The 21,979-nt window shown below is 45.4% G+C and overlaps 1 protein-coding gene across 1 annotated transcript in view; it reads left to right on the forward strand.

Moving 5' to 3' along the window:
• The window catches only part of LOC126188457 (orexin/Hypocretin receptor type 1-like), a 520,725-nt gene that overhangs the window by 250,023 nt on the left and 248,723 nt on the right, over nt 1-21,979 (forward strand). The window lies entirely within an intron of this gene.

Genomic DNA, 21,979 nt, shown 5'->3' on the forward strand with positions numbered 1-21,979 from the left:
TGCCAAAAAATTCGGTAACTCACGATGGGAGCGGTGGGATCGACTTTTGAAGCCATCTGTAAGGTGGCAGGCAAATAAAAGATGTAAGATGATGAATAAAATGAGGTGGCAAAGGATTATAAATAACATAAAAATAATAAATGTAATAAAAATAATGAACAAAGTTATTCTGATAAATATTTAAAAATTAAAATTATAGGGTACCTTTAGGCATTCGTCACGAATATGTCTTTACAACACGAAAACAATACTTTTGAAAATTCTACTAATTTTAATGCTCTAGACCTTCAATACCACGCGAAGTACTTTCTGTTGGTTAATGATAATGTCTTTATCCATTCGGAATATTTCCGGCTGTTGTCAATGTCCAACATGTTTGATTACAAAAATGTTCAGTTATTGATCACTTCGACGTATTTTGAGCAATGCCAGTTATCTGACGAGGTTAATAAAGCAGTCTCACATGAACAAGATTTTTCATAATCTCTTCTTGAACAATTTCCTCCCTGTATTTGGAAAAAAAAGACACCAAGTCGCTGATAATCTCACTGCACAGAGTTTCCTTAATCGAACAGCAGGTTTACACAATCCGCTCGTGTTGAGCAAGCGACATTTGGAAACTGATAGTTGATCGGGTTAGCAAATTAGATGGAGGCCTAACAGGTACACCATGCAAACAAGACAGCGAACATGGCATTTGGATTTCGAAATTAGGTTTTCGTCTTCCGCAAACTGTGTGTGACAGCGCTGCGCTTCGTCGTGGGACCGTGTTGTTACAGCACGTTGCTGATCATCACTTGACTGCCCACGGGCTGCACGCCTGACGGGATTGCGTCATTGCTAATCCTCACTGCTCTGTGCCACCTCGACGTTCATCAACATTCATCCTCAAAAGCTGTGCTTAGTATACCTCATGTTCATAGACTAACAGTTGTTACTGCATCGTGGATAATTCAGTACTGTCTGCAACACCACTTGGAACTACGTCGTACCACTTAGGAAATTTATATCCGGGCAATGACTTTCATGCATATAATTACAATGCTTGAAAATTGCTACGGGCCAGAGAATATTCCTTCCTCAGTCACAAATGCAGGTTTTGCATCCCTTTTTCGTGCTGGCTAACAAACTGTTGAGGAGTTCTTGGGGGATATTTCCTCCTCCTCTGTCCGGTGGTTTTCAGTTCTTGCACAATTCCACGTGAGTGTTCGTTAAGAAACACGTCTGCCAAGAGCATCCCAGAAGTGCTGTATAGGGTTTACATGCGGGAAGGAAGCAGGGCACTCGGTATCTTAATTATCTTCACTTTTCAGAGTGTCCGACACCTCAACGGTCCTGCATAAGCCCATAAACAGAGATTCGGGGCCTACCACGACCATAAATGAACCGACGTGAACCAGAATAATCTCCCTGCAATTCCGCTGCACTGTAACGGCACCTCGCGCAAAGGTATGCAGCGGTTTTCGACCAGAATGCATAATGTATGCCCACGCCATAATGCCTAGGCCATACCGATAACGCTCATGAACGCTCTGTGGTGTGTAATGTGTTCCCCTCTCTCTCCACGCTAACTGATGGCCAGAAGCGTTTGACATAGTGAAGCGGGATTCGTCGGAGCACATCAGTCTGTCGAATGCGTACGGAGTGCTGGTGCAGAGGCTTCGCTGTAGTTGACACGTCACACCCCCTACATTTCCTTTTACTATCACTGGCGGGGCGCTCGGTAAAAATTGTGGGTTGGTCAGTAGCGATTGGCAGTAGGCCCTTAGCAAATGGTTCAAGTGGTTCAAATAGCTCTAAGCACTATGGGACTTAACATCTGAGGTCATCGGTTCCCTAGACTTAGAATTACTTAAACCTAACTAACCTAAGGACATCACACACATCCAAGCCCGAGACAGGATTCGAACCTGCAACCGTAGCAGCAGCGCAGTTCCGGACTGAAGCACCTAGAACCGCTCGGTCGCAACGGCCGGCGTTCCTTAGCAAGAATAGTTGTTCCTTACCAGTTATTAAGCAGTGTATGAAGAAAATCGAAGAGGACCACTATGTAAAGTCATCTTGGTAATCAAGCCGAGATGCTCGACAACGTACAAGCATTCTGCTTTTTTTACTGTAACATTGTGCGGTAATTTTGCTTGATAGGTATATACATCCCTTTCTTCTTTTTGCGTAATGTGGTGTATGGTTTGAGGCCTGTAGACATTACAATTTGTAACAGATGGAAACAATTTTATTAAAGTACGGTGGATTTTAGTAATAACAATAGGTGTTAAACACGGCCTGCTGTAATAGCTTGAAGGATGCATGTCATACATAAAACAGCAACTAATTAATGGAAATAAATACCACTAGGTGCGAAGAGAGACGTGGTCCCTGTATAGGTGGATTTATTTCGGTCGTTACTGACGTACCCTAATTACTTAAAGAAAAATGACCAAATCTGATTCTTTCTCGTTCTATTCCAAATGAGCTAGTGCTTGGTTTTTAACGACCTCCGATTCTACGGAAAGCTGCTCTCTACCTGTCCTCGACTGGTTCTAGGACCTGGAAGATGGCGACGCAGCGGTGGGTGAGGCAACCGCCAGCTGCCGTGGTGTGGAGCGCTGCCGAGATATCCGTCTCTGTCTGGCCGCTACTTCCAAACCGTGCCAGCCAGGGCCGACCTGGGAAGCATTGTGGTATACTCTTCGCCGTGCTTGGATGTAACACATTGACAGATAACCGGCCATTGCAACAGGAGAAGCGAAAGCAAATTCGTGTTTCTCTGTAATGTTCACCGAGTAGCGCCCGTCTTGACTACTGTATCTGTCTCACCCTAAATTGTTATGAGACTACGAATAAAAACGGTAACATCGCAAACTGTTGACTCCATCTTGTGCTACCTTAGAAACATTCGAGGTTTTCTACCGTATATTTGTAACGTACAGGGATTATCTGCGTACCATGTCTGTTGGATCGTTATTAAAAAACAAAACATAATAATCTGTAAACATTTACTGCAATCAATAAATTAACTGTTTGTGCTGAGAATAATTTTGGACCAACTTTTGTTTCCCTTTGCTGTAACTGTTTTTAGCTGATCTCCATTGTGACAGCAATTTATTCAGGTGTGTGGAATGATGAAACTCGTAGTCAGAAAGGCTGAACCATCATGATTTATAGCCAAAAAAGTGGCTCTGAGCACTAGGGGACTTAACTTCTGAGGTCATCAGTCCCCTAGAACTTAGAACTACTTAAAGCTAACTAACCTAAGGACATCACAAACATCCACGCCCGAAGCAGGATTCGAACCTGCGGTCGCGCGGTTCCAGACTGAAGCGCCTACAACCGCTCGGCCACTCCGGCCGGCATTAAAGACAAATACTTTCCTGTGAAACCTCTACATAACGTACGTAGAATTCTCAGCCTTTACTATTGCAAAACACCTTTAATTCCGGAAATTCACTACCTCACTGATTAGTGCTCAAAACGAAGTGCGAAACCCATATTCTATTATCTCGGTGTCGATACAATTGAAGAGTTCTCCACTGTGCTGACTTCCCAGTACTTTCAACGCTTCTGCAATGCGTTGAATTCGGTGCTAGGTGCCAAATGTCTTGCCCACCTTGCATACAGTCTTGCGAACACGTTTTTAGCACAAAAACTATATATGCGGGAAAAGTATGATGAAATTTGCAAACGTAAAGCGAAGTTTCTCCGTAATTCGCTGCTTGCGTATTCCGCAACGTTGGTTCTCGATGTAGGTATGTACATTCTAACTGTACACAGACATCTTCAGGTGTAACGTCAGGCTCGGTTTTAGTGTTCACTAAGTGAGATCTTCGCAGGATTTGTGTACTACGATGTTTGCCGGCCGCTGTGGTCGAGCGGTTCTAGGCGTTTCAGTCCGGAACCTCGCTGCTGCTACAGTCGCAGGTTCGATTCCTGCCTCGGACATGGATATGTGTGATGTCCTTAGGTTAGTTAAGTTTAAGTAATTCTAAGTCTAGGGGACTGATGACCTCAGATGTTAAGTCCCATAGTGCTTAGAGCCATACTCCGATCTTTGCATAAGTCTGGTTATAATTAACCATTAGTATGCGCTCTCCTGGAGGTGCATTGGGTCTAAAATTGAACTAAGGGTAGCCGTTTGATGGACAGATGAAAATAGGTTCCAAGGCAAGAAGGGAAGAGCCAAGGAGAAAGAAACCTTTGCGATAGTTGAGTCGGGTAGTAACAGCAGTAGCGGGTTTCTTGCTGCCTGCGACAGGTCATGTAAGGGTAGGTTTTGTTAGCAGTGGGTATCATGCATCGATACGGTGTCAGAGCTATGGTCGTTTTAGTAGGGGCAGACTGGTGCGGCAGCGCAGTGCGCTGCTGTGACAGTGATGCACTGTGATGTTGCGCCTTTTCATTGGTGACTTGGCGCAGCATCAAGCTAAAGCTGAACGACGCCAGCTCTCTGCTGTGAGACGTATCCTGTTTATTACATGGCCCAGTTTTTCTGCAGTTGATCCTCGAGCAGTTCTGCTTGACCGACGAATTGCACTGCTGCATTCTTTTCTTCAGCCTTTGCGCTAGTCACGCTCTTGGCCTTTGACGTCGCTGCCGTCGCCGTTGGGGCGACGGATGTCTTGCTGGCGCCCTATGGTGCTGCTGTGGAGGTTGCAGGGGCACGCACCCTTACGCTCCTGTTCATAATTGCAGGAGCGTTCGCCGGAGTTTGCACCCCTGCTGCTGATCGTAGGTCTTGGGCGAGAAGTGCACACAGTTGCTTCAAAGCCTTCTCCTTCAAAGCAGCACGGGCAGCTACGGAGACGGCCCTCTCTGCCGCCATGACCGCTTTAAGCGCCGCTATCGCTTTCTCCGTGATGGTGCGAAGTTCGCCGCCGCTGCTCTTCTCGGGGACGGGATGCTGTACTACACTGGTCGTAGCAATTTTTGCAAGCTGCCGGGAGAGAGCAACATCAACTATCGTTTCGATGTCGTTCTTCTGTTGGCTGAAGAATGCTATTATTTCTTCTGCTTGATTGTCGCATGTCGTCATGGTGGTTCCATCGATTCTGTCTTTTCTGTGTGCCGGTGGTGACTGCTGTCGCTCCGCTGCAGTAGGTCGGCCTCTCGCCCCCCCTCCCCCTCTTCCCTCCTCCAACTGTCAATCTCACAGTAGGCGGTGGGGTCGGCGGCCGATCAGGTTGGGGAGGGGGACGTCTTCGGCACGTTCTTGGCCGTCTCCGGGGTGACAGCCGCTGTTTGGCCTCTGGTTTTCCTCCTTTATCTCTTCTTCTTGGCGTTCTCAATGCGTGCTGAGTTCGCCAGGACTGTCCTCTTCGATGTCCTCTACTCGTCTGAGCTGCTGCAGACTGAGAAGGCGTTACAGCCTCGCCAGCTTTCCACATGTTGCCCACCACAGGGGGCACACATGGCTTCTTCTTTGCATCATCCGCGGGTGCGGTTGTCACGGTTTTCAGGGCACTTGACGCAAGTCGACAGCTTCTGTCAGTGTTTTGCCGCATGGACTCCTTGTTGACAGCTGAAACACTGAGGCTTCGACTCGAATCCAGCCAGGGGAGGTTCAATTTCCGACCTGTGAGGTCGAACACCTTAAAGATTTCAGAGAGTACACTTGTGGTTCTTTCCAAGTCGCGGCGTCTTCTAAGGTGTCCACAACTAGGATGAACAGTGGCGGTCGTCTCTTATTAGTCCGCTGATGCAGGCTTACCACTGCGTCGTATCCAAAGCGGAGCAACAGATGTGGACTCCTTCCGTATTAAAAATACGCGGAAGAACTCACAGTAAGGGCTTGAGCTGCACTGTCTTGTCCTGAGATTCAGTTCTGACTAGATTATCAATCAGACAATCCTTCAGCATCCTCTTCATTGTTGCTTCGTCATTCTGGGAGAATTCACGAATCTCCATTGTCACATCATTGTCAGTCGATTTGGCCTTGACTGCATAGCGACGTTCCACTCCGAACTCGTCGTAAGTTTCCATCCAGTCATGACCTGTGTAACGGATGTACACAGTCGCATAAGAGTTGAAATTACTCCTCAGATCTTCGTCCTCTTCTTCGTCACAGCTGTGTTGAACTTGTGCGTCTGGCCCACCGAGCTCGTCACCTGAGTTTTCTCGTTCGTTGTTTCGTCAATCGTCATTCCTAATTAGTCCATCAGATGGCTTCGTGTGCGGGCCCACCGTCGATCCAGTCGTCTTCTTCGTCACCGTGTGGCCTCCGCGTCGCCTGTTGCCCATTCTTATCGCGGAACCTCAACAACAATTTGCTTATTCGCTGTAATAAAGCAACATGACAACTCTTCCGAGGTGTGCGCCCTCGAGCGTCTACTCGCTCTCACCTCTCGACTGTGTCTTGTATGCAGATGCTGACGCTCTATTGGAAAGCTTACCTTGCTCATCATGTTGAGCTTGCTCATCATGTTGAGCAGTGTAAGCATAGACCTGCTGTTCTTGCTGTTTCTGTGGGAAAGAAAAGAAAAACTTTACTTATATGAATTGTCCTTGGGCGATGGTGTGTGTCTCCTGCGAGAAAACTATTCCTGCACCAGTTTAGGCCAATGTGATGTTGGCTGTGGTGTGGTTGGTGGCCCATGTCACGTGCGAGGCGGTTGCTTGATCTCGCAATGATCCAGAATCTGTCCTGCAAGAGCGGGATTCCTGTGTCCTCGTGCAGCAGACGAGTGGAGTATTCCTTCGGAAGACGTAGGGCGTCCTTCAGAGCTCGTCTGGATCCTTCGCAGCGTTTCGATGAGTGAATCTGTTGCCTTTCCCCACACTACAGCTGCGTATTCCAACATTAGTCATACAGGTGTTCGGAACAGAGTGATGCAGTGTAGCTGCGGCAGTGTCGACTGTTCAGCAGCGAGTAGAGAGCGCCAAGGCGCCATATGGCTCTGCTTCTGACGTATCGGATATAAGGCTACCAGTAGAGTCTTTGGTCTAGGGTGATATCTAGGTACTTCGCCGTCTTGCTCCATGGCATAGGTGCGCCCAGGATTTCGACGGGCGGGAAAACTGGCGGCAGCATTCTTTAGGTGAAGATCACTGCCTGACTCCTCGCTACGTTGAATTTCAGCCACTATTTCGTTGACCACGAACCCAGAGTGTCACACCCGAGATAGACGGGGCGTTGCACCCTGTACACGTTCATGCTGCGGGTATACAGTGCTGTGTCATCAGCGTAAAGTGCGAATTTGACCAGCGCTACCCACGATATATTGACAGGGTACAGTGAGTACAGCAAGCGGTCGAGCACCGTTCCATACGGCACCACAGCACATATCTGTTGCTCTGCGGACGTACCGTTCTCTGTCCTGACGTGGAACGTTCGCTCCGCTAGGTAGGATCTGAGCAGGACTGCTTGCGACGTCGCTATTCCGAATACAAGGAGTTTGTATACGAGACCATTATGGCAGATGCAATTGAAGGGTCTGGACATGTCGAGGAACACTGATCCAAGGTATTCTCTTTTTTCCACTGCTCTCATTGCCGACTGTACCAGTCTCAGAAGCTGGTGAGAGGTCAAAAGGCCGCTACGAAAACTGAAGTGCTCGTCTGGAGTTACACCCTCCTGGGCGACGGGCTCCATCAGCATTTTCGTGTGCAACGTCTCGAAAACTTTAGAGAGGGACGGGAGAAGGCCGATGAGTCGGTAGCTGGTGACCTGGCGTAGATCTTTGCCAGTCCTCTGGGTGGCCACAACTTCAGCGTGTTTCCATGTTATAGGGTAGGTGCCTGTGCTGAGCATCTCGTTGATCACGTCAGCTAACGCTGGTGTGCTTCTGGTTGCAATTCTTTGGTAGGTGGTTGTTTATTCCGTCGCTGCCTCTTGCTTTCCTCTTGTTCTGGGAACGAAGTTGCAATGCGAATGTATCCTCTGTAATCGTCAAAAGTACGTCTTTGTAGCTGCTAAGAAGATCGGGAGTTGCTCGTCGAACACATGGCTGTGTGCGTCGTCGACACGCGGCAAATGCGTCGCCCTGCGCGCTGGTTTTTGCATCTGGCTATCTTTTGCCGACTTGTAGCAGTGTGATGCGCTGTCGGCGCCGCAGGAAGTTCTACACGATTTTTCAGGCGCTGCCGTCGTTTCGGTTGAGCGTGGACGATACGTCGACCCATTCTCTGTTCCTATGTTCTTCGTCTGCTGCCTTTATCGTCCATCGCCTGCGGCTGACTCAGCGTTTGATGTCGCGTTGGCGAGCGAATTGCCATTCACGGATCAGTCGGTTCTTCTCGGTGATAGCTGCCAGGATGTGTGGCGGTAACTGCTACGAGAAGTCTCGTGGTCGCTGCGGTCGTATCGGGTTAGCTGCGTTTACTGCTCATAGTATTCTTCGGCTGAGGAAAGCTCGGGCTGCGTCGGCCCCGACTACTTCGAGGTTAGCCGCGACTTCGATACACTCTAGTATTCCCGCTTGGAATCACTGCAGCTGCTGCTTCAGGAATTATAGATCCATATTGATTAGATGTTGGAGGAGGACCACCTTCAGCTGCTTCTGTGACTTGCCATTGTGGGTGAAACAATGCCATTTTTCTTCTTCCACATGCTTCACGAGCGTGCCGTAATCACCAATACGTAAAGCGAAAATTCTTCGTTATCGTTGCATATCGCTCGCCGTATTCTGTAACATTGGTTCTCGATGTACATTCTAACTGTATCCGGACCGGACTTCTTCAGGCGAGTTTTCGGTTTTTCTTGTTTTTTTTTTTTTTTTTTTTTTTTTTTTTTTTTTTTTTTTTTGTTTTAGGTTGAGTCCCCTCCACACCCTCATGAACGCGATGACCATCTCAAAAGATCTACCTGTGACGTTATCCACGGTTCAAATGGTTCAAATGGCTCTGAGCACTATCGGACTTAACTTCTGAGGTCATCAGTCACCTACAACTTAGAACTACTTAAACCTAACTAACCTAAGGACATCACACACATCTATGCCCGAGGCAGGATTCGAACCTACGACCGGAGCGGTCGCGCGGTTCCAGACTGTAGCGCCTAGAACCGCTCGCCCACCTGGCCGGCTGTTATCCATGCTTCTGGGTAGGATTACCTACTAAAATGGTCGTATCGAGGAGATAGGGACGAAAAGTCAACGAAGGGTGACGGCATTAAACTGAGGGGAGAAAAAGTGTCAAGGCAAGCGCCAAGGGAAGAAAACCTCTGCGATTGTCTAAGGGTGGGGAGGGTGGGAGGGGTAATAGTAATAGCAGCCACGGGGTTTCGTGCTGCTGGCGAAAGATCATGCATCCATAGGTTAAATTACTAGTGGGTATCATGCAAGCGGATACCGTTTCAAAGCCATCTGTTCATTGGTCTGATTCTGTGTGCGGCAGCACAGTTAGCTGCGGTGTGAACTGAGATAGACCCCTGCCACTTTGTGTCAGTGGTGACTGGACACAGGTGAAGCGCCAGGTTGCCAAACGGTGTCTGGTGGGCATCCTTTTTAGCCAAAAGACCGGTGATGCACGGCTCCGATACACGCTACTCAGACATTTGGAACACTCTTTTACCCATGCACACAGAATTTGCTCTATGCGCACAAAGTACTGCTTCTGTCCTTCGGAATGAATAACAGACATGACTTCAGTTCAAAAAAATGGTTCAAATGGCTCTGAGCACTATGGGACTTAACATACGAGTCCCCTAAGGACATTACACACATTCATGCCCGAGGCAGGACTCCAACCTGCGACGGTAGCAGTCGCGCGGTTCGAGACTGAAGTGCCTAGAACCGCTCGGCCACCGCGGCCGGCCATGACTTCAATTGTTTGTCGCCTTAAACACTTATTCTTTTGAAGATATGCCGCTGCTGATTTGTTGTTTCTTGGCTTTGTCGCTAAATGGACGTCGGGGTTTGAATCCCGAATCGGATAACTAACATGATGAGCTCTGACGTGCATACTGTGGCGTGATGGGAACGCGGTTTTATAGAATACATCCCAATTTCATCAAAATTTTCCTGTACTACGTTCAACATTTTAAGTGGTTTTGTGGTAGATACGCTGCATTCCTCAAAATAATTCTTGGTCACATCTGACATTCCAAAAGTTTCACTACTGTTAAAAATTCTTCGTGATTAGGATTTGTTCTTTTCAGTGCCTGTGCACAAACTCATTACATCATGCAGTAATGATTTATCTTAGGCTTGTTTATTATTTAGATTGGCGTACAAAAAATTGACTCTTACGTTTCAGAGCATCGGAATAATCTCCCCAGGCAGCGTATGACTGATGCAAATTTTTGCGATACTGAAAAAATTTGGGCCTAGCTACTACTACATATGTTTGCTGATCACAATTCAAACTACAAATTACAGACAAATCTAAACACTCTGGTTTATTACGACGAAGTAATTTTTGTATAAGACACTGTATTTGGGGGTGAGTAGACAGCAGAAACGCGCACTGTTTAGTAACAGCGGTTATGCTATTTGTCTGGAAATGGAGCTACTGAGCCTGTAGTATGGGTCCCAGTACTCGTCTTCTTGATGAAATAACGAGAATGGTGCTGATGAGCTGCTGTAGTATAAGATGTAGTAGGTGTTGTTGTTCCAGAATTTGCATTTGTGGTTGCAGTTCTTCCTTACTTTGTTCTTCTTGTTGTGCCTGCTGTTGCATCTCATCCAGCTTTAGTTGCTGTTATCCATGTCCATCGAGCAGGAACTGAAGTTGCAGTTATTGGTGTCAAAGTTTCTTGAATTCTGGGTCCATGATCATTGAACACAATCTGTTGTTGTCACACACACGCTAATTTCGAATCCTCATAGTCAAGATTACACATGCTGAAGTGCAACACACTTTTAAATACACATAAAATAGGGACACACACTAATCATTTTATAGTCTTAAATTCTATTTGATTTTACAAAGATTACGCCGTATCGGTCTGTTTGTAACTATGTGTATACTGTCCACAATGTGTGTGTGCGTGCAAACAAACAAATATTCTAACATTAATTATCTTTCAAATGGTTCAAATGGCTCTGAGCACTGTGGGACTTAACATCTGAGGCCATCAGCCCCTAGAGCTTAGAACTACTTAAACCTAACTAACCTAAGGACATCAAACACATCCATGCCCGAGGCAGGATTCGAACCTGCGACCGTAGCAGCAGCGCAGCTACGGACTGAAGCGCCTAGAACCGCTCGACCACAACGGCCGGCAATTATCTTTCAAAACCTGTATGTTTCTTTTAAGTACGAGCTGGTTGTATGTTGTAAGCTAAAGGCAAATAAATTCAATTAAAAATGCAGTTTGCAGTGGATCGCCGTAAATTGTGGAACGCCTCAAGAAAATAATTCCGATAGCCCACGGCCAATCAAATCAGCCAATAATCTCTAGAAAAACGTAATCCAGTTGAAATACAGTAAACAACAAGGTCTCGAAAGGACAATGTAAGCGTGGTAGAGACTTAATCATACCAGGATTCGAAGTGTCCTGCCTTCACTCGATGACTGTGTTCTGTCTCCGTCTTGTCGTCAGCAGCCAGGCCCATGTGACGGCTCGCTGTTACCTCTTACCAGTTGCTGGTGGAGTCATTGGTAGCGGACATCGCAGGATATGGACTTCCTTGTCAATGACAGAGGTATAGCAAATGCTGACAGGATTGTTTCATCCATCGGACAGTGTTGCAGGCGCTTTAAGACAGATGCAAACTATTCGGTGAAAGTATATTTAGAAGATTTAAATTATGAATCTAACAATATACTACTAGCCCACACATATCACTCCTGTAGAAATCATGAAGAGAAGGTAGGACTCATTACAGCAAGCACGGAATCATTTAGGCAATTATTCGTCCCACACTCCATACGTATGAAGAATAAAAGAAGCCCTAATAATTGGAACAGTGGGCAATACCCTCTGTTATGGATTTCACTGTGGATTTGCTAAGTATAGACGTAGGCGTAAGGGTAGATTTAGATGTATATGCTAAGTGTGATATACAGTGTGGTTGTAAATAACCTTTTTCTACTGTTAACCGTATGGGTAGCTGCTTTATAGGAATGATGTTCAGACTGTGCGCCGCAGGATTTGCGTCGTTGGTACTGTTAGTGGCAAGACCTGCCGTCAGACGCCGGTACTTGGATATCAACGTAGGTCTGAAACACAAGAATCAGCGTGCTTTACAGTGGGAACAGTCAACGTGCTTCTGGATAAGGTGAGCAAGACTTTACCCGTAAAGCTCCTTTTTTTTTTCAGAACAACAGCAATACTGCTGCTGCTCTTCGCGACTATTGGCGCATTAATGGAATACGGAGAGACCATCTTTCTGCGTTGGGGTTGAAGGACACAATTCGACAGTTCGAATTAACTGACGATTGGGAATTGCTCCTCGGAGAGCATGAGGGCTAATTGCGCTACAAATTGTTGAAGATGTCACTGTTCCCAGGGCTGAGATTGCTACACGCGGCGTGCTATCTTCAAGCAGTGCACGTGCTATATCACAACAGCTCAATATTCCATGGTTCACGTTGTTTCGGACAGCAGTAGGATGGTTTCTGGCTGTCGAGGATATAGACAGTCATCCCACTGAACAACGTTTGGAACCTGGAATGTAAACGTTATACTCAGTTAACAAATGCTACCCTCTCATGTAGAATTAAAATGTGTTTTTTTTTCAACGGTTTATTCGTTATTTCTTTTCCGCATTTTCTTACAAATGCCTCCACGAAGTTTCATTATCCTGCGATCACTCGTTTTGGATGAGGGCCCCTCCGTAGCGAAACTGGAATTACATGACCACCCTACACTTCAACATTAGTTAATGGAATAATATCTGCATCAAAATATTTCTAATCTGTTTTTGAAACACTTAATACATGGAAATTATGCGTTTGTAGCGTCTAAAAGATAAACATAATAGAAAAATGCTTTTGAGATAAGAATAGAAGAAGTTGGGAAAAGGCAAACCATTATTATTTCGTGGCAACAGTTTTGAAATGGTTCAAATGGCTCTAAGCTCTATGGGACTTAACATCTGAGGTCATCAGTACCCTAGACTTAGAACCACTTAAACCTAACTAACCAAAGGACATCACACACATCCATGACCGAGGCAGGATTCTAACCTGCGACCGTAGCAGCAGCGGAGTTCAGGACTGAAGCGCCTTGAACCGCTGAGCCACAGAAGCCGGCAATAATTTTGAGAAACAGCTCTAAGGCACGAAGTGCTTAAGGTGTTCATACACTCACTTTCTGATACATGGAATTTTTTAATCTTGTACTATAACTAGCCTAAAGTATTTAACTGATTATTTTCCAAGACAGTTGTGTGTCTCAAATACTGTAAAGGTACGAAATTCAGAAGCAAGAAACTGTTAGGGCAATGTGCGGAAGGAGTTGGGCCTGCGCCAAGTGGTGTAGTGCGGTAATTGTGAAATACGAGCACTGACTCCCACGTGCGGCGCGCAGGGGAACTAACAACGGCGGACGTTGTAGCCGAACTGGTCCACATCAGCGCCGCACTCGAGTTAGTCAACAAGGTTAGCACAGCGTAACTGTGTCACTCCGGGCTGGGAAAATGAAATCAGACGGGTCAGGGGAGAACGCGTGACACACAGTTTCAATTTTCATATGTGATTATGATTTCCGTCGATCGCGTGGGACCACCTTGCATCGTTGGTAGAATAGTACACAGCATGAACGTTAATCAAACACACAAAATGTAGGGATAGTTTGTTGACTGTAAAGGGAGGAAAACAGGTCCTATGAAATCTGTCGGGAAATGGACGGTCGACGTGCGACAACAACAGATCGTCCCGCACACGGTACGGAGCTGTGTTCAAAATGGCCACCAAGGGACGCAGTGCACACGTTCAGAGTCGCATCATGAATTGCTGCAACCTTTCGCACGTTCCGGCCTCTCTCCGAATATCGTCACAGGCGTCGTGAGCGCGCTGTTGATGGGTGTGCACATCAGGATGCGCTGAGCATACACAACGCTTTTCAGATGCTTACAGTGGTAAAATTCCAGGGCTTTTAAGTCCGGTGATCTAGCGCGTCATGCTACAGCGGTTCCGCGTCCTACCCAACGGCTGGCCGATGTGGCCGAGCGGTTCTAGGTGCTTCAGTCTGGAAGAGCGCGCCCGCACCGGTCGCAGGTTATAATCCTGCCTCGGGCATGGATCTGTGTGATGTTCTTAGGTTAGTTAGGTTTTGAACAGTTCTAAGTTCTACGGGACCGATGACCTCAGAAGTTAAGTCCCACAGTGCTCAGAGCAATTAGAAAGATTTGAACTTATCCAACGTCCGGGAAACTTGCAGAGGTGTCGGAGAACTGTAATGCGGGTGGGGGATGGTGCTCCGTCATGTAGAAACCACATTACCTGTCATATTGTCAAAGGCACTTCTCATGAAGCCCAGGCAGAGTATTCCTCAAGAAGTCAAGGTACATTTTTTTGTCGAGGCGTTGTGAACTAAATTTAGTGAGACGAGCGTGCTAGCCAGTGTAACAACAACGCTGTACTATTGTACATATATTAATTTTTCCATCTGATTTTTCGATAAATTAGTGTAATCGATGTTCTGATTTCATTTCCTTTTGGTTTTATATCATTGTGTTAAGAAAACTGTAAACAAATTTCGATGTGAATATTAATGTTTATGTCAAATGTCAAACAATATCGTAACAGAATTGAAATGTAAGAAACGTTGAAACTATTGTAAGATGTTTAAAATTGTAACTGTGCGTCTGGTCCATACGTAGGCAATGTGTTAGAATATGTAGAATGTAAAACCTCGGGTGAATACTCTGTCTGTAGGGGAGCGGTAAAAGGTGGATGGCAGGCGAGCGCGGGAAAATGCACACGGGCACTGCACGGCATAACGGGCTCAGCAGTAGTAGTCGGAGTTGGGCATTGGTCTGAGCAACACGTTCTGGATCGAGGAGGCTCTCCTGGAAGACGTGGTTTCACTGAGCCTCGGATATGCCGTTCCAACGCCTATACTGCATGGCAAAATTCCATAGGCACTAAATGGAAAAGTATTGCGACGCTAAGAAGAAGTAAAGTGCCGTAACTTCAAGAGCCATTGCTGTGGTTGTATGTGTGCTCTGTGCCTCGCCATCTCGCCGCTCGCCAACTGCCGCATCGATACGAACAGGTTGAACTTTTTAGTACTGTATTCGTATGGACCAGTGTTACTTTTGTTCCATACTGTTCAATAACAACTTAAATTTTACCAGAACTGTCCTATCATTTAATTATCCTCACAACTAACCTAGACAGGATCCTTTCCAAATGTTGTGCAATCCGAGTGTCCCGAAATGAACAATTAAAGTTTATGTTAATAATAATTACCTGCAGACCTAGCTATGTTGGAATGATGTTTGAGGAACTGTCTTGTTAATGAACTATTTAATGAATAACAAAGGTCTGACAAAGTTGGAATATAATTTTGAGATTGATTTAGTAATGAAGTTTAATTATTTCGAGACAGATATAATGGTATTTAAATGAGTAGGAAATAAGATGAAAAGAGTAGTAACTCATATATTGGAAATCTTGAGCACATAATGATTTCAGTAATCAAATTTTTTTAATACAGTGATCATAACAGTTTCAGGGTCCCCCCCTTTTTTTATTCATTTGAATTCTGAAGTGTTCTAAACTGATTTGACCAGCAAAATTAAAGTCAATATAAAAACCAAAATTTATCAGTGTTTTAGCTTTATCAAAATTGACATTGTGTGTGTATTTCGAAAGTGCTATTTCTAGGGTAACCTATGCCCGATTTTAATCAGATCAATAGACAGTACGAAGTTTTGTAGTAAACATTATAGAGCAGTGTTATGTATTTATGGTTTATCCATATCAGTACAGAAAGTGAAATTATCAGTTCAGTAGAATTTCTGGTTCTAAAATTTACCATATTATGCAGTGTTACTACGTGTTGTTTGGCAGGAACGTACATCAACTTGTACAGGGAAGAAACTTAGTTAATGCCTAATTAGGCTGGCGACCGTTTTATTAACAAATCGGTAGCATCTGGTGTGTTGTTTCTTGTCCGTCCTGACGTGCGGTTGCATTTTGAACTTGCTTGACGTATCATTGTTACTACAGAATGCGTGTAAGTCTGATTTTGCCTCCATTCAGGTACACGCGGTCAACATATATACGAAAATCCTTTCTCATAAGGTGAAGCCCGTCAACTTACCATAGTACAGGCTTTAATGAGTATCGTGTGCCCAGAGCGCAGCGTTACACAAGGACATCGCATTATTATGCACTTATGTATATGGAAGCTATGTAGATTTGGAAACACCACAACAATTTAATAGGAAAGAGGAAGGCTTAAAATTAGACAAGATATGGCGGTCGAATTTGCACCAACGATGTGGCAATCGATTACCCTCAATCGAGAGTAATGATGTTAGTCAGAGATAGACTTACGGTCTGCGTCACCTGACGTATGGTGGTGCCCTCTATGCACTCTGTATAAATGGCCTGGCAGCCAGTCGTTGACTCACCTCGGAAAATGTTACCCGCATTTGGCAACGGAACGTCAGGAAGAAGAAGTTTTACAGATCGACCAGGGCCTCTCAGCCCGTAAGTTTTATCTAATGAAGGCGCCGGCCGTGAAAACCTACACGTTATGAAGTTCAGATAAATTAAAAACTGATGCTTAAAGAATTTTCCTTCAGTGTTGATCGTGCTGGTTTGCGTTTAAATACTTGGTCCACCAAGGAAACAATATGCTACGAAGGCGTGGTAAAAAGTGATGTCTCATAATTTTTTATATGAAATTCTTAAAGCTTGTTAAATAAAACAACCATTCTCGACATTCAGTACCCTTATTTCTCCATTTAGTATCGCTGGTGATGAACACGTTTCTCCCAATGAGACACCAATTCGTTGATAAGATCACTGCAGAATGTCTGACTCAGTTACGAAGCCACCTCACCTCTGCTTCCACCGTTACTTCACCATCAAAGAGAAGTCCTCAAACGCCTTCTTCAGGTTTTGGTAACATGAAAATCGGACGGAGCAAAATGCGGCCTGTGTGGAGGTCTACTGATGACAGGGAGCCGTAGCCGTTGGATTGTTGCAAATGTCGCAGCTCTCGTGTGCGGTCTAGCATCGTCGTGCTGAAGGAGAGCATGCTCCGTATCAGTTCAGAACTCGAATACACCACCTTGCTTTTCACGCACTATTACGTTACACTCCACCATGTTACACGCTACATTTCGAAGTCCTCAAACAGCAGAGGCTGAAAAAATTTAGACGTGAAGAATAAAGATGTGGAATGTTAACAACGTTTGTTTATTTTAAGGGGTTTAAGAGTTTTTCAACAGAAAATTGACGGGATTTGTTTTGCAGCGCGCCCTCGAATAGTAACTGAGGATATCTTTCATAGTCACGATCAACGGACGTTCTCGAAATACCTATAATGTGCATATTGTATGTAGAGATTGTCGTTGGGAAATGAAGGACATTTGTAGGAATAGCTTTCCTCATCATGAAATAATCGTTTGCAAAAATGCATAAAACACAGAAACGGGTACAAAGGATAAACTGATAGAAATGTTACAGCTCTCTCTCTCCTCTCTGTCTGTCTCTCTCTCTCTCTCTCTCTCTCTCCCTCTCTCTGTCTCTCTCTCTCTCTCTCTCTGTCTCTCTCTCTCTCTCTCTCTCTCTCTCTCTCTCTCTCTCTCTCTCTCTCTGTCTTCTTAATCTGTAATATGACGAAATGTGCAGTACCCCCGGAAAGAGAACCTTCGATAAACAAAACTATCACAACTATTATTCACATCAGACGAATTCGCAATATCGAATAATGACTACCATTAGCTGTAGAATGGAATGACGACAATGAAAATTTTTGACGGACCGGGACTCGAACCCTGATTTCCTACTTATCGCGAGCGGTCACCTTACTATTTCTTTTTTTTTTTTTTGTTGATGGCATCTGCTTGAGGCGGACGTCGTAAGACATCCGTTTAAGTTCGTTGTTGATTGATTAAGTCAGTTATTTTTATTACAGAGGGCAGCTAACCCTCTGACCGAACACGCTGAGCTACCGTCCCGGCAACCATTTGGCTATCCGTGCAGGACTCACGGCTCAGTACAGATCGTAGACGTATGGTTGACTACACATGGAAGTTTTGTGTCTGGCCGTGAGTCGTGCACGAATAGCCAAAATGTAGAGGGTTTAGCAACCCCTTGTAATAAAAAAACTGAGTGAACGGATCAACGAACAACCTGAACGAGTGTCATCGGACGTCCGCCACGAACAAAGCCAACGAACAATATGGAATAAAATGAGATGTTAAAAAATGGTAAGGTGACAGCTCGCGATAAGCGGGAATTCCGGGTTCGACTCCCGGTCCGGCACAAATTTTCACTGTCATCATTCCATTCTACAGCTGATGGTTGTCATTATTCGCAATTGCGAATTCATCTGATGTGTTTCCTTACAGCTGTGGTCGCCGCAGTGCATTGTCATAAGAATAATACAGCCACTGCAATATCGTATCAGAACTATTATTGTTACTGAATCAGTTATACAGGATGCTCTAAAATTCCTCTTACAAACTTGTAGAGGATACTGACTAGAAAATTTTTTGGACTGAAACCCATGCCCGTAAAAGTACCATTTCTGTGCCACAATCATTTGAAAACATATTAGTAACACTACCACTTTTACAAATAATTTATTAGGCCTAACACTACATCACTCGTTTTCCAAACGTTAATATCCAAAGAAACCAAAAAGGAAGTCAATCAAGCAGTCGTCACAGTCACTGCTGTTCACAGTTAAACTGTTTTTGTCTTTATCAAAGCAGGATTATCATTCTGATTGAATACAAGTATGGTTCGATGTGGCGACCACCAAGTTTGGTGCAAACATTGTGTCCACGAATCGTGCTGTGGTACACACGGTCTATCGTACTTGGTGTGTTGCAGCGGCCACATTTCGTGCGGCCAGATCTTCTTGTGAAATGATAATTAAACCAAGACCCTAAGCTGTCGACAGGCGTTGATATACATCAACGGAGACAGTTGCAAATGTATGCCCCGACTGGGATGCGAACTCGGGATCTGGTGCTTACACGGAAAACGCTCTATTCATCTGAGCCACCGAGGGCACAGAGGATAGTGCAACTGCAGGGATTTATCTCTTGCACGCTCCATATGAAGATAGTATTTGGTCTTTCGGACATCTTCATATAGATATTCTTCTGTATCTACAGCAGCCTCATAGACCATACTCTTTATTCGACCACGTAGGTAAAAGTCGGACGTTGTGGGTAAGGATCTTGATAACTTCGATAATGTCGGTGTATTATGCTAACGTGTATTCAGTCGTGTTGGTGTAACACTCACAGACACGTGAATGAGGCTCAAACCATGTCAGAAACGTCGGATAGACGTCAAATGTCAGTAGCCAATTCGACCCCATGACCCCCTACCACGACTACATTGTTGCGTACATACCTTGCAGACGTGTTTTCAAACGGCTTTAGCAAGGAAACGGTACGTTTCTGGATGTGGGTCCAATTCAAAATATTGTCTGCGCAGTCCCCTCTACGAGTCTTAGAAGTATGTAAGTGGAATTTTAGAGCTCCTTGTGTTTGAAGTGACTTACGAGGTAAATTTACAGATCTGTTAAGTTTCCATTACCTAGCTTGTTCTAATCAGCAATGTCATCCTTGCGTTCGTGATGTTATAGTTAGTAAGGTGGACCCGATTTGGCGGTCTCCGTCATCTTGATTAAACTGAATATTTATGAGCTGAAGGGAGGTACGTGACAATTAAAACGAATGTTTGTTAGTTATGTCTCTCTCTCTCGTCACGTGAACACACAATAAAGAGTAATTCTCTTTTAACTCTTATTAATTAATAACGTATTCGCAAAAATATGTAACATTTACTGTGAGCATGTTATCTTGAGTTTTTCCATGTAGGAATATTAAAATTTCCATCATCTTTCGTCGCCACTCTACATTATAAGTTTGGTTATAGTGGGGAGGCATTCTTTGTGGTTGCTGCAATATTACACTACTGGCCATTAAAATTGCTACACCAAGAAGAAATGCAGAAGATAAACGGGTATTCATTGGATAAATATACGTATTATACTAGAACTGACATGTGATTACATTTTCACGCAATTGGGGTGCATAGATTCTGAGAAATCGGTACCCAGATCAACCACCTCTGGCCGTAAGAACGGCCTTGATACGCCTGGGCATTGAGTCAAACAGGGCTTGGATGGTGTGTACAGGTACAGCTGCCCATGCAACTTCAACACGATACCACAGTTCATCAAGAGTAGTGACTTGCGTATTGTGACGAGCCAGTTGCTCGGCCACCACTGACCAGACGTTTTCGGTTGGTGAGAGATCTGGAGAATGTGCTGGCCAGGGCAGTAGTCGAACATTTTCTGTATCCAGAACGGTCCGTAGAGGACCTGCAACATACGGTCGTGCATCACCCTGCTCAAATAAAGGGTTTCGCAGTGATCGAATGAAGGGTAGAGCCACGGGTCGTAACACATCTGAAATGTAACGTCCACTTTTCAAAGTACCGTCAATGCGAACAAGAGGTGACCGAGACTTGTAACCAGTGGCACCCCATAACATCACGCCGGGTGATACGCCAGTATGGCGAAGACGAATACAGACTTTCAATGTGCGTTCACCACGATGTCGCCAAACACGGATGCGACCATCATGATACTGTAAACAGAACCTGGATTCATCCGAAAAAATGACGTTTTGTCATTCGAACCCAGGTTTGTCGCTGAGTAGATCGTCGCAGGCGCTCCTGTCTGTGATGCAGCGTCAAGGGTAACCGCAGACATGGTCTCCGAGCTGATAGTCCATGCTGCTGCAAACATCGTCGAACTGTTCGTGCAGATGGTTGTTGTCTTGCAAACGTCCCCATCTGTTGACTCAGGGATAGAGAGATGGCTGCACGATCCGTTACAACCATGCGGTTAAGATGCCTGTCATCTCGACTGCAAGTGATACGAGGCCGTTGGGATCCAGCACTGCGTTCCGTATTACCCTCCTGAACCCACCGATTCCATATTCTGCTAACAGTCATTCGATCTCGACCAACGCGAGCAGCAATGTCGCGATCCGATAAACCGCAACCGCGATAGGCTACAATCCGACCTTTATCAAAGTCGGAAACGTGATGGTACGCTTTTCTAATCCTTACACGAGGCATCACAACAACGTTTCTCCTGGCAACGCCGGTCAACTGCTGTGTGTGTACGAGAAATCGGTTGGAAACTTTCCTCATGTCAGCACGTTGTGCGTGTCGCCACCGGCGCCAACCTTGTGTGAATGCTCTGGAAAGCTAATCTTTTGCATTTCACAGCATCTTCTCCCTGTCGGTTAAATTTCGCGTCTGTAGCACGTCATTTTCGTGGTGTAGAAATTTTAATGGCCAGTAGTGTACTTCTAATGCATATTCTATTACGAGAAAAATAAAAACAAGGAAAAAGTTAAAACGAGGAACTAATGTGTTTCGGCTGCGTTGTATGCTTTCTGACCAAAAGAAAGCAACAAAAACGTGCTGTACGAGAGAATGGGCAGCTAGTTTAGGTGATCATTATTCATACCTAATGCCGCCGGATATCTGCTTAGCGTGCATAAGAGCACAGCCCTCTGTCGCGGATGCTTCCTGCCCTCGCCGGCTGTGTGTTTCGCGTATCAGTAAGGAAGCCGGCAGCCAGTTTAGGGCGGCCATCCGGCGCGGACACGCCTTGTGTTCCGGCGAGCGGCAGAGCGCGGCCGCGCACACCATTCCGCATCTGCATAATTTCGCGCGCGCGTGCCGCCGCATCTAGAAATAGATTGCCCGGCTATTTCCGAGCAGCCGCCTTATTTCGGGTCTCAAATCTCTTTTCTCCCGGCTGACGAGTAACGCTTCGGAAAGAAGTGAGCCGAAGAGCGACTGTCGCCTTGGCGAGACGAGCGGGCAGTAATTCTTTTTAATGGGCTCCGGCAGCTGACCTAGACAGCGACTTGTC

Source organism: Schistocerca cancellata, chromosome 5 (genome assembly GCF_023864275.1).
Source record: "Schistocerca cancellata isolate TAMUIC-IGC-003103 chromosome 5, iqSchCanc2.1, whole genome shotgun sequence".
Classification (NCBI taxonomy): domain Eukaryota; kingdom Metazoa; phylum Arthropoda; class Insecta; order Orthoptera; family Acrididae; genus Schistocerca; species Schistocerca cancellata.